At 46.4% G+C, this 14,055-nt stretch overlaps 1 protein-coding gene across 3 annotated transcripts in view; it reads right to left on the reverse strand.

The window, feature by feature from the left end:
- ABHD6 (abhydrolase domain containing 6, acylglycerol lipase) overlaps window positions 1–14,055 on the reverse strand; it is a 79,607-nt gene that overhangs the window by 40,370 nt on the left and 25,182 nt on the right. The window contains exon 1 of one of the 3 annotated variants that reach the window (XM_040406843.1): window positions 11,533–11,668. The exons of 1 other annotated variant lie outside the window; for it this stretch is intronic. The gene's annotated coding sequence lies outside the window, so the exon portion shown is untranslated. Of the gene's footprint in view, window positions 1–11,528; window positions 11,669–14,055 lie in introns of those variants that run through there. One more of the 3 variants, XM_040406844.1, reaches the window with a different exon arrangement.

The raw sequence follows: 14,055 nt of genomic DNA on the forward strand, positions 1-14,055 counted from the left end.
CATAACAGAATTCTTAGATAACCAGAACCTTGTACGCCGAACTTGAAAAACAAGACGCCCCCATAGCACCTAGAGGCTCATTAGCATATCAATAAAAGTTTGTTTTTTAGGCAAACGGCTGCACACAAAGGTATTATAATAGCATTGTTTGGTAGAGCAGACACTAGCAGATCGCTCGTGTCTGACAGCTAATTATGTCAAAACAAAGTGGTAGAAACCCTTTAATCAGGGGATAACGCCTTTAACATCAGCATGGTCACACGCAGCACAGGCCCGCTAGGAATCTGCCTGGTATGACAGAATCTAGATAACCAGTCCCAGCCTGGTATGGGGTAACTGGTCGCAATGGGGGTAGCTGCAAGGAGAGAGGGGGGGGGGGGGGGCCCAGACCTGGTGCCTAATTAAAGGAATTTTACTATATAGGGCGCTTTCATATTGCAATTTGCAGTGTCTGCTGGAGACAGGAGATGCTGCAAAACTCCGGAGGATTTCCCCCCTGTTCTCATAGGCTCCTGTTAAAAAATGTATAATGCGTGATATGATTTTTTTTTTTACTGGACGCCTCTGTACGGATTATGACGGCAGACTGCAAGAAGAAAAAAAAAAAGACACTGTACAGAGGTTAAAAGGAATCTCTTGACCTTTGTCAGGTGAATGGGAGCCTAAGGATATGTTTGACACATGTGTCACAAGCTTTCCCAGCACATACGGCCAACAGATACTACAAAATGCATTGTGCAGTCAGCCGCAAGCTACATCTACTGGCTCCCCTTATGCAAGTCTTCATAAATGCAAATATTTATTTAGTAAATCATGTGCTGCCAACTTAAAGGGGCATTCCAGGTACAACCAGTTATTCCCAGTACACTAGATAGGTTGGTGGGAGTCCAATGGAACGAGAGTCCTGTGTTCCTCCATATGAATGGAGCGGTGGTCGAGCATGGGCATGTATGCTTGACCACCGCTCCATTCAAATGTGGGACATGGGACCTCATCTGCTTAGACCCCCTACTGAGCTATCTGAAAATCATAGCATAGTCCAAGTGCATATTAAAGAAGAAAGAATTCTGGAGGCACTGGTGCTCCTTCAGACGAGCCATGTGTAGAACGGACGGCCCCTGGACTGAACCCTGGCCATTATAGTCTAGGGGCCAATTCACACTTTATCAGTCTGTGCAGAGAATGTCGCAGCTGAGTTTTGTGTAAGACTTACCCATTCAAGTCAATGGCCACGTGCAGCCCATCTGCACAAGACTGACGAGTTTAACGTGACTCATCTGAATCCAGTCTAATGTGATGAGAACAAGTTTGTAGAAGACAATGCTGAGCACAGAAAACTGAGGGCTCCAGGAGGCAGAGGCTCGCCCAAACCAGACAAGATGTGGCCAATGTCACCGGGTCTAAAGAAATCACTATTTATGTGGCTCTATACAGATAGAAGTGGATGCATAACTAAGGGGGTTCAGGGGGTGCATTCTAGGGAGAAAGATGGAAAAAAGTTACCAGCCAAAGATGTCTCTGCTGCAAACTCTGAAGACATAGGTTAGGACTGGAAGAAGTCGACAAGGTGGTCTGGACCAGATGGAAGGATGGAAAAAGTGAACCACTCCAATAGGAGGACACGTCCATCAACTCGTCATTGGATATTACTGCACTGTAATCACTTATTCGGTCTACAGAGTAAGGCCTCATGCACACGACCGTGCCTTTTTTTGCGGTCCGCAAACCGCGGATCCGCAAAAAACGGAAGCCGCCAATGTTGCCTTCCGCAATTTGTAGAACAGAACGGGGGCGCCGGCAATATAAAAGCCTATTCTTGTCCGCAAAGCACAGACAAGAATAGGACATGTTATATTTTTTTAGCGGGGCCGCGGAACGGAGCAAGGGATGCGGACAGCACACGGAGTGCTGTCCGCATCTTTTGCGGCCCCATTGAAGTGAATGGGTCCACATCCGAGCCGCCAGATGCGGACCCAAACAACGGTCGTGTGCATGAGGCCTAAGGCTTTATTCACACGTCCGCAATTCTATTCCGCATTTTGCAGAACGGAATTGCAGACCCATTCATTTCTATGGAGCCGCAATTCCGGTCTCGAAAAAGAATAGAACAGGTTCTATTCTTGTCCGCAATAGGCATTTTACTTGTAAGTGCCGGCGATGTGCAGTCCGCAAAATGCGGAACGCACATTGCCGGTGTCCGTGTTTTGCGGATGTGTGAATGGACCCTAATACCTACCACTATACCGTCACTGTGTTGAACCTCTAGCTGCCCCACTGACTAAGACTTGGGCATAAGGCTACATGCACACGAACGTTGTTTGCTTCCATGTCCGTTCCGTTTTTTTTTTGCGGATAGGATGCGGACCCATTCATTTTAATGTGTCTGCAAAAAATGCGGACAACACACAGTGTGCTGTCCGCATCAGAATGTCCGTTCCGTAGCCCCAAAAATAAATAAATAAAATAAATAAATACACTGCTCAAAAAAATAAAGGGAACACAAAAATAACACATCCTAGATCTGAATTAAATATTCTTCTGAAATACTTTGTTCTTTACATAGTTGAATGTGCCGACAACAAAATCACACAAAAAAAAAATATATGGAAATCAAATTCTCATGGAGGTCTGGATTTGGAGTCACCCTCAAAATTAAAGTGAAAAAACACACTACAGGCTGATCCAACTTTGATGTAATGTCCTTAAAACAAGTCAAAATGAGGCTCAGTAGTGTGTGGCCTCCACGTGCCTGTATGACCTCCCTACAACGCCTGTGCATGCTCCTGATGAGGTGGCGGACGGTCTCCTGAGGGATCTCCTCCCAGACCTGGACTAAAGCATCTGCCAACTCCTGGACAGTCTGTGGTGCAACATGACGTTGGTGGATAGAGCGAGACATGATGTCCCAGATGTGCTCAATTGGATTCAGGTCTGGGGAACGGGCGGGCCAGTCCATAGCATTAATGCCTTCGTCTTGCAGGAACTGCTGACACACTCCAGCCACATGAGGTCTAGCATTGTCTTGCGGTTGGCCCTGGGTTCCTCCTAATGCACCAGCATATGGTCTCACAAGGGGTCTGAGGATCTCATCTCGGTACCTAATGGCAGTCAGGCTACCTCTGGCGAGCACATGGAGGGCTGTGCGGCCCTCCAAAGAAATGCCACCCTACACCATTACTGACCCAATGCCAAACCGGTCATGCTGGAGGATGTTGCAGGCAGCAGAACGTTCTCCACAGCGTCTCCAGACTCTGTCACATGTGCTCAGTGTGAACCTGCTTTCATCTGTGAAGAGCACAGGGCGCCAGTGGCGAATTTGCCAATCTTGGTGTTTTCTGGCAAATGCCAAACGTCCTGCACGGTGTTGGGCTGTAAGAACAACCCCCACCTGTGGACGTCAGGCCCTCATATCACCCTATACCCTCATGGAGTCTGTTTCTGACCGTTTGAGCAGACACATGCACATTTGTGGCCTGCTGGAGGTCATTTTGCAGGGCTCTGGCAGTGCTCCTCCTGTTCCTCCTTGCACAAAGGCGGAGGTAGCGGTCCTGCTGCTGGGTTGTTGCCCTCCTACGGCCTCCTCCACGTCTCCTGATGTACTGGCCTGTCTCCTGGTAGCGCCTCCATGCTCTGGACACTACGCTGACAGACACAGCAAACCTTTTTGCCACAGCTCGCATTGATGTACCATCCTGGATAAGCTGCACTACCTGAGCCACTTGTGTGGGTTGTAGACTCCGTCTCATGCTACCACTAGAGTGAAAGCACCGCCAGCATTTAAAAGTGACCAAAACATCAGCCAGGAAGCATAGGAACTGAGAAGTGGTCTGTGGTCACCACCTGCAGAACCACTCCTTTATTGGGGGTGTCTTGCTAATTGCCTATAATTTCCACCTGTTGTCTATCCCATTTGCACAACAGCATGTGAAATTCATTGTCACTCAGTGTTGCTTCCTAAGTGGACAGTTTGATTTCACAGAAGTGTGATTGACTTGGAGTTACATTGTGTTGTTTAAGTGTTCCCTTTATTTTTTTGAGCAGTGTAGAACATGTCCTATTCTTGTCCGTTTTAGGCATTGTTACAATGGATCAGGGAAAAAAAAAAAAAAAATGGCATACGGCTGTCATCCGTTTTTTTTTTTTTTTGCGGACCCCGCAAAACACATACGGTCGTGTGCATGTAGCCTAAACCACATGGATCCATCTTACTTTGTCTCAACAACTTATTGTCTATGGGGCACTTTTAAGAAGACATACATTGTAGATGTCGGTCTTAATAAAGCACTAAGCTGGCACTGGTTCCGCCGGGGTTATGAAGAGGCGCCAGCCTCTCCTCAACTTAGGTGGATCCCCCGCCAGTTCTAGATGTAAGACCGCTTCCTTGCTAAAACAGGCGTAGAAAATGGTAATTGCGACGGGCCTATTGACCCTTCCCCACCACGTCTACTTTTTTTTTAGACCTGGCATGAGTGAGGAAAAATAGCATACTGCGGCACAACTAGCTGTTACACCGCAATCTGCGCCTGAAATACGCTTAATATAGGCCTAGTTCAGCTTAATAAATGACCCCCTATGTATTTAATGGTGTAAAAAAATGTGTTCTTGTGACCCAGCTCTTAGATGCCACGCTGTGTGATCCAGAATGAGATTTCATGCAGACTTTCTGCATACAAATCCAAACCACGTGCAGACAGCCTGAGATCACATGCAATGCATAAAGCGCAGCTGACACAATGAACAGAGACTATTCTCTCTCTTACAAAATACTGGGGCGTCACAACTAGGGATGAGCGAATCGACTTCGGATGAAACATCCGAAGTCGATTCGCATAAAACTTTGTTTCAATACTGTACAGAGCGGCACAACTTGGAACCGAACCAGAGTTCGGGAAATGTTTTTTTTTTTACAGTATAAGGCCTCCTGCACACGAACGTGTGCGCCCCGTGGCCGTGCTGCGGTGGGCAAAACGCGGGCCGCAATGCACGAGCACCCGAGCGTGGGGCAGCCGCAGTGGATCGCGGACCCATTCACTTTAACGGGTCCGCGATCCGGCCATTCCGCAAAAATATAGGACATGTTCTATCTTTTTGCGGAACGGAAGTACGGGACGAAACCCCACCATAGTGCTTCCGTTCCGCATCTCCGGATTTGCGGACCCATTGAAGTGAATGGGTCCGCATCCGTGATGCGGAAAGCACACGGAACGGTGCCCGTGTATTTGCGGATCCGCAAATGCGTGTGCAGGAGGCCTAAATCAATCAATTTCTGAAGTTATTATGCGAAGTCTCGAGACTTCGCAAAGTAATAACTTCGGCTCATCGGAGCCAATACAGGGAGTGCAGAATTATTAGGCAAGTTGTATTTTTGAGGATTAATTTTATTATTGAACAACAACCATGTTCTCAATGAACCCAAAAAACTCATTAATATCAAAGCTGAATATTTTTGGAAGTAGTTTTTAGTTTTAGCTATTTTAGGGGGATATCTGTGTGTGCAGGTGACTATTACTGTGCATAATTATTAGGCAACTTAACAAAAAACAAATATATACCCATTTCAATTATTTATTTTTACCAGTGAAACCAATATAACATCTCAACATTCACAAATACACATTTCTGACATTAAAAAACAAAACAAAAACAAATCAGTGACCAATATAGCCACCTTTCTTTGCAAGGACACTCAAAAGCCTGCCATCCATGGATTCTGTCACTGTTTTGATCTGTTCACCATCAACATTGCGTGCAGCAGCAACCACAGCCTCCCAGACACTGTTCAGAGAGGTGTACTGTTTTCCCTCCTTGTAAATCTCACATTTGATGATGGACCACAGGTTCTCAATGGGGTTCAGATCAGGTGAACAAGGAGGCCATGTCATTAGATTTTCTTCTTTTATACCCTTTCTTGCCAGCCACGCTGTGGAGTACTTGGACGCGTGTGATGGAGCATTGTCCTGCATGAAAATCATGTTTTTCTTGAAGGATGCAGACTTCTTCCTGTACCACTGCTTGAAGAAGGTGTCTTCCAGAAACTGGCAGTAGGACTGGGAGTTGAGCTTGACTCCATCCTCAACCCGAAAAGGCCCCACAAGCTCATCTTTGATGATACCAGCCCAAACCAGTACTCCACCTCCACCTTGCTGGCGTCTGAGTCGGACTGGAGCTCTCTGCCCTTTACCAATCCAGCCACGGGCCCATCCATCTGGCCCATCAAGACTCACTCTCATTTCATCAGTCCATAAAACCTTAGAAAAATCAGTCTTGAGATATTTCTTGGCCCGGTCTTGACGTTTCAGCTTGTGTGTCTTGTTCAGTGGTGGTCGTCTTTCAGCCTTTCTTACCTTGGCCATGTCTCTGAGTATTGCACACCTTGTGCTTTTGGGCACTCCAGTGATGTTGCAGCTCTGAAATATGGCCAAACTGGTGGCAAGTGGCATCTTGGCAGCTGCACGCTTGACTTTTCTCAGTTCATGGGCAGTTATTTTGCGCCTTGGTTTTTCCACACGCTTCTTGCGACCCTGTTGACTATTTTGAATGAAACACTTGATTGTTCGATGATCACGCTTCAGAAGCTTTGCAATTTTAAGAGTGCTGCATCCCTCTGCAAGATATCTCACTATTTTTGACTTTTCTGAGCCTGTCAAGTCCTTCTTTTGACCCATTTTGCCAAAGGAAAGGAAGTTGCCTAATAATTATGCACACCTAATATAGGGTGTTGATGTCATTAGACCACACCCCTTCTCATTACAGAGATGCACATCACCTAATATGCTTAATTGGTAGTAGGCTTTCGAGCCTATACAGCTTGGAGTAAGACAACATGCATAAAGAGGATGATGTGGTCAAAATACTCATTTGCCTAATAATTCTGCACACCTTTTCATTCAAAGAGTTTTCTTTATTTTCATGACTATGAAGGCATCAAAACTATGAATTAACACATGTGGAATTATATACATAACAAACAAGTGGGAAACAACTGAAAATATGTCATATTCTAGGTTCTTCAAAGTAGCCACCTTTTGCTTTGATTACTGCTTTGCACACTCTTGGCATTCTCTTGATGAGCTTCAAGAGGTAGTCCCCTGAAATGGTCTTCCAACAGTCTTGAAGGAGTTCCCAGAGATGATTAGCACTTGTTGGCCCTTTTGCCTTCACTCTGCGGTCCAGCTCACCCCAAACCATCTCGATTGGGTTCAGGTCCGGTGACTGTGGAGGCCAGGTCATCTGGCGCAGCACCCCATCACTCTCCTTCATGGTCAAATAGCCATTACGTTCAAAGTTTTCTAAATTTTTCGGCTGACTGACTTACCTTCATTTCTTAAAGTAATGATGGCCACTCATTTTTCTTTACTTAGTTGCTTTTTTCTTGCCAGAATACAAATTCTAACAGTCTATTCAGTAGGACTATCAGCCGTGTATCCACCTGACTTCTCCTCAACGCCACTGATGGTCCCAACCCCATTTATAAGGCAAGAAATCCCACTTATTAAACCTGACAGGGCACACCTGTGAAGTGAAAACCATTTCAGGGGACTACCTCTTGAAGCTCATCAAGAGAATGCCAAGAGTGTGCAAAGCAGTAATCAAAGCAAAAGGTGGCTACTTTGAAGAACCTAGAATATGACATATTTTCAGTTGTTTCACACTTGTTTGTTATGTATATAATTCCACATGTGTTAATTCATAGTTTTGATGCCTTCAGTGTGAATCTACAATTTTCATAGTCATGAAAATAAAGAAAAAACTCTTTGAATGAGATGGTGTGTCCAAACTTTTGGTCTGTACTGTACATACATACATACACACACAACGTAACCACAGAATATCAACATTGAGCCTACTCTAAAACATACCCTTTATTGATATACATTAAAACCACTTGCAATAGAAATGTCAAATAATCAAACATCAAATAATGAACGTGTTAAGCAGGGTCGGGCAGAGGCAGGGGGGGCCCTCAACAACCAGACATGGTCACAATTAGAACGTATTACTTTCTGGCGGTTACTCACGGTTTGACATTCGCTGACTTGATTAGTGGCTCTCAGTATATTGAGGGCTCACGGCGTATATTCTATCCTCAGCGACGCTCCACAGGGCTGGACTGGGGCACTTTGAGGATCCTGTAGGGTGGACCATCAAGGTGTCACTCAAAACAGTCCAAATTCCGTGATTTCTGCAGGTAATGGACTGGCCACAAGAAAAGAATTTAAAAAATCTGCTTTAGGCAATCATGGTCGGGACGCTCTTTCCGTTTTTTTTTTGTGGACCGTATGTGGAACCATTCATTTCAAATGGGTCCGCAAAAATAAAATGGAAGCTACTCCGTGTGCACTCCGTTTTCGTATGTCCGTATTTCCGTTCCGCAAAAAAATAAAAAATAAAAATAGAACATATCCTATTATTGTCCGCATTACGGACAAGGATAGTAGTGTTCTATTAGGGGCCAGATGTTCCTTTCCACAAAATACGGAATGCACATGGCCATCATCCGTATTTTTGCGGACAGCAAAATACATACGGTCGTGTGCATGAGGCCTAATACTGTCAAGTGTCCCTTCCTAAGATCGCTTAAAAGGGGCTCCACTTATCGGTGGCTATCCCTAAAGGCTCATGCACAGCACACAGCCGTGCCTGGCCATTATGCAATTTGCGGTCCCCAAAACACAGGCAACATCCGTGTGGCTGCCGCAGACGGATCTAGACCCATTCAACTTGAATGGGTCCGTGGTCCATCCACACCGCAAAAAATAAAAATAAAAAATTAGAACATGTTCTATTTTTTTACGGTGCGGAGGCACGGAGAGAAACTCCACGGAAGCACTCTAATGTTTCCGTGCCTCCATTCTGCAACGTGCCTTCCTGATTGCGGACCCATTCAAGTGAATGGGTGTCAGGCTTTGGTGTGAGAGGGAAACACCACACCGAGCATAAGAGGGAAGGGGGGGGGGGGGGAAATCAGGCCTGAGGACTAGCGAAGGAAGATGGACACCTCCTAGTAAAACCCCAACCAAAATCCTGACTGACTACCAGTATGAACAGACCCCAGAGGTAGGCGAGTTCCTACACAGGAATACATAGAGTCCTATCAAGCCCTATAGGACCCTGGTACTAATGGCAGGGACGAGACTACCTGTTCCTCCAAAAGGAAGGACGAACAGGAGTCTCCTTCAGGCCTAATACAAACAATAGGGAAATGCAACACACAGAACCCAAACAAAATACAAAAAGGGAAAGAAAAGACTTAACTTCGAAACGGCTATGGAAGCACCAAGAACTCCGCCAAGATCCACACACCAGCTATCCACAACTGAAACTATAAACCGCACAGCATTGTGGGAGAAGCAATAAATAAGGAAGGTTAAATGACCCCAATAGCAACACCTGGAGGCAAGGGGTGAGGCCATTACCAGAAACACAGACGCCTATCCACAAGGAAAACCTGTCAGATCAAACCACGTGTTGCCAGTCTCACTGATTTCCTGCCACTATGTCGCGGGAACGTCCGTGACGCACTGCAAAAATGCCCGTGGCCGTGACTGTTCGCGGGCCGCAATACGGGCCTAGCCGGCACACGTTTGCGTGCATGAGCTCTAAGCATGAGAGACCCTGCCTAGCAAAAACTTCCGACGTGTGCTGTCCGCATCTTTTGTAGATCCACTGAAATGAATGTACGGCCGTCTGAATGAGCCCTTAGGGTGATCGCCTAAAACAGATATATATTTTTTTTAATTCTGTTCTTTTGAGGCCAGTCCATTACCTTCAGAAATCACGGGATTTGGACTGTTTTGAGTGACACCTTGATGGTCCACCCTACAGGATCCTCAAAGTGCCCCAGTCCAGCCCTGTGGAGCGTCGCTGAGGACAGAATATACGACGTGGGCCCTCAATATACTGAGAGCCACTAATCAAGTCAGCGCTCACCGAACCACGAGTAACCGCCAGAAAGTAATACATTCGAATTGTCACTAGGGATGAGCGAACTTCTGTTTTCAAGTCCGGGGTACAAGCTTCGGGTTATCTAAGAATCCTGTTATGGATTCCGCTACCACAGAGCATAAGTTATTGTCCGTGGTAGCGGAATCTATAACGGAATTCTTAGATAACCCGAGCCTGAACCTTGTACGCCGAACTTGAAAACAGAAGTTCGCTCATCCCGAATTGTGACCATATCTGGTTGTTGAGGCACCCCCCCCCCCCGCCTCAGCCCGACCCTGCTTAATACTTTTATCATTTGATTATATTTGACATTTCGATTGCAACTTAGTGGTTTTAACGTATATTTTATACCAATAAATGGTATGTTTTACAGTAGGGTTCATTTTGATATTCAGTGATTAAGGTGTCACAACCTTCTTATCTACAATCCAGGAACACCTATGGATCCAAAAAGCTTACAATCTACTTACTAAGAGTACAAATAATACTGTACTCTGCACTGTGCATCCTGAATTATATTTCCGCAAATAACAGGGCAGCAATATACAGGCCGTGGCCGTTTTCGCACCTCATCATGGATGCAGACCCATTCACTTGAATGGGTCCGCAATCCGGAAGGTGCCGTGCGGAACGGAGGCACGGAACCCAACGGAAGCACTACGGTCCCCGATGCAAGGAACTGGCGGCACACAGTCGTGGGCATGAGCCCTAATTATAATATTGGGAGAAAATGACTAGATAGATAATACATTGCATAACAGATGAGCAGATGTACTGTATAACGACACGACATAAAATAATAAACCGTAACACCTAGCGATGAGGTTCTCCCATCCGTCCAATGTCCTATCAGTTCGCCAACGGAGGCTCAATTGTCAAAATATATATATCAGAGAAAAATGGCGGCACTGGCAAAAAGTGAAAGGTTGGGTGCACGTTCTTGAGGGAATAGGCTTCTGACCCCAATAAATGAATGGCGCTCCAGTAGGTCATGAACCAATAACGCCTTTATTCACCCGTGCGGTACAACGTTTCAAGCTTGAAAAAGGCTCTAGTATTAAGCCGAAACGTTGTGCCGCACGGGTGAATAAAGGAGTTATTGGTTCATGACCTACTGGAGCGCCATTCATTTTCTGGACATATATATATATTCTAAATACTGACGCATGCAAATTACTAAATACGTATCCGATAAGCGATTACGGAAAGCGTGGACATTTTCAGATATTTTTCCTTAGAGCCGGCTACGGTTAGATGTAATGCTACGTAAAGCGATACAATAGTTCCTAATGGCGAAAAACGGACAATGGGCGAGATCTACGGCTGCGACCTCCTTAACTGTGGAAGTGACAGCCGGAGAGCGCAGGTTTTATGTAACAGTGACACAATGTGACATGTACTCTAGGTGGCAATGACAGCTGTCACACATGGCACGGGGGGAGGGGGGAGCACCGGAGATTGAGAGAGGAGGATGATGAAGTAGTAGTGATACAATGTAACCCTGACAGATACAAAGTGATACCACAATACACGGAGGTGATGGGGACACTGCATGCAGGGAGGCCTGGCACACAGCCGCTCACCTACCGGCCCCTGTCTCCAGAGAATTCTCCGGTCAGTCCCGGGATCTCGCTGCAGGATCAGACCCGGAAATGCCGCACTGACAGATCACAGAGTGAGCCGACGGAAATTACCGCTCGCCGCCACTAGATGGCAGTGTCACTGCGGGAGCCGCTGGCGGAGCTCAGAGGATAGGAAGTCTCCGGTGTGTGTGATCTGTGTGTATACATCGGAGGAGGGATCTCACCCGGAGGGTCAGCATGGCAATGGCTGGCTGCTGGAAATCCCGATTATTGTCCTAGCCTCAGCATATGTAGCAGAGTTGAATTTGTCATTGAACTGTTGCATGGCGCCTGGGATTGGAGACAGGCAGCCTAATTAGGCAACCAATCAGATCGTTTCTTCCGCTTCCAATTCTGCTCTGGAGAATTGTCAGCTGGAATTTGATTGGCGGCATACGGTGGAGGGTGCTGCTGGCCACATGCCACGTCAGCTGATGGCCGCCCCCACAAAATGATGTGGTTGCCATGGACGCTGGGCCGCATGTGGTCAGCAGCCCCCAGAGGTCAGGTTTCTTGATGCAGTTTTGTAGTGTTGAGCGAATCGAAGGCGACAAAGTGGACTTGGTTCTGAATTTCAGGATAAATTCGATTCTACATAAACAAAAAACTAAATAAAAAACAAAGATAAAAACACCCTGCACGGTCTGGTGTATAAATGTGCGGATGTCCCTGGCCATATTATTGAAGAAAATCACAGAAATAAGATAATAATGCACTTAGTAAAGTAGATGCAAGCATTCTATATGGACAAAGCCCTCACTCTGATGTGATAATATCTGAGACACTTAGCCAATATATTTTGATCAAAACACATCTGTGCCCGCCTACCAAGCGCCAAGGTGGTCTCAGGTCAGGCGGGCCCTACGCTAAACCTACCTAAGCCGCTGGGCTTCTATGTTCAGGAGCGCAGACCCCACACATATGGTGCGCTGCTTCTAGTCACCTCCATGGGCGTCAGGCAACCGATGGAAGGAGGAGCGAGCGCACCCATATGTACACCTAATCAAGGCGGTCTATGAGATAGGAAGGGCAAAAGTGCAGAGGAATGCTACTCCCAGGATAAAATAGGAGCGCATTCACAGGCTTCACACGTTTGTGTGAACGAGCCCTTAGTTGGGATGATCTCCTCTTCTACTGCAGGTGAAAACTCGGTCAGGAGTCCACCCTCTAAGGGTCCATTCACACGTCCGTAAGAGTTTTGCGGATCCGCAAAACACGGACACTGGCAATGTGCATTCCGCAATTTGCTGTCCGCACATCGCCAGCAATATAATAGAAAATGCCTAATCTTGTCCGCAAATGCAGACAAGAATAGGACATGTTCTATTTTTTTACGGAAATGTAAGCACGGATGTGGAAATGCGGATCCAGACAGCATATTCCGGCCCCATTGAAAATGAATGGGTCTGCACCTGTTCCGCAAAATTGCGGACCTGTGAATGGACCCTAAAGGAACAAATTTTGTAAACGAGGTAGTGGAAAAATGGCCCAAGGGTCAATGAAAGGGGTTTAGGCGGAAACCCTTCTATCCTGTGGGGAAGGGGGACTGGGCCTGGTTTGATCCTTGTTATGGGGCCCTTACTTCTCTATGTACGTCACTGGCAGCATCTGAGGGGTACAATGATGGGGGGGGGGGGGGGACTCCCTGTCATTGCACCCACTACTTACAAAGAAATGCACTTCGACACAAAGTAATTTGTCACGAAGAGAATTTTTCTGTAAAATTTGGTAAAGCAGCCAAGTCTAATTTTTGAATAATTCTCTAATCTCTACAGTTTTGGAAGCCGGAACCAGGAGTGAATAAATGAATAAATAAATTGCACCCGTCCTTTAGACTTTCCCTCCTTTTATAATTCACTCCTGATTGTGGCTTCCAAAACTGCATCCTGACTGTGTGGCCGAACCCCAACGGCTCATTCAAACAACCGGATCAGTTTTTGCAGAGCCTCAAAACGTGGATACTGGCTGTGTGTGCGGTCAGCATTTTGCAGAACGGAACAGGCCTATGATAGGCTACTTTCACATTAGCGTTAGCAGGGGAACAGCCTGTTGGATCCGTACTAACGCTTGCCCACGTGGAAGTCTGCTCCGGCCTCATTCACTATAACGGGGATGGGAGTCCGGCCGCAGAACAGCAAACATGATCCTGCTAATGTGAAAGTAGCCATAGAAATGCGGACAAGAATAGGACATGCTCCATCTTTTTTGCGGGGCCGCGGAGTGCTGTCCGCATCTTTTGCGGTCCCATTGAAGTGAATGGGTCTGCATCTGAGCTGCAAAATTGCAGACACAAATATACAGTTGTGTGAATGAGCCCTTAGGGTTCTTTTACACAGGCAGGTAATTGGCTATAATGAGTGGTGACAGACAATATTGTGAGTCGCTCAGCACTTGTTAAGCCTCATTCACACGTCAGTGTTCTCCACGGACGGCACACGTCCCCATTCATTGTAATGTGTGGATTCACACATCAGTGTTTTAGCGCTGT

Source organism: Bufo bufo, chromosome 9, assembly GCF_905171765.1.
Source record: "Bufo bufo chromosome 9, aBufBuf1.1, whole genome shotgun sequence".
In the NCBI taxonomy this organism is placed as follows: Eukaryota; Metazoa; Chordata; class Amphibia; order Anura; family Bufonidae; genus Bufo; species Bufo bufo.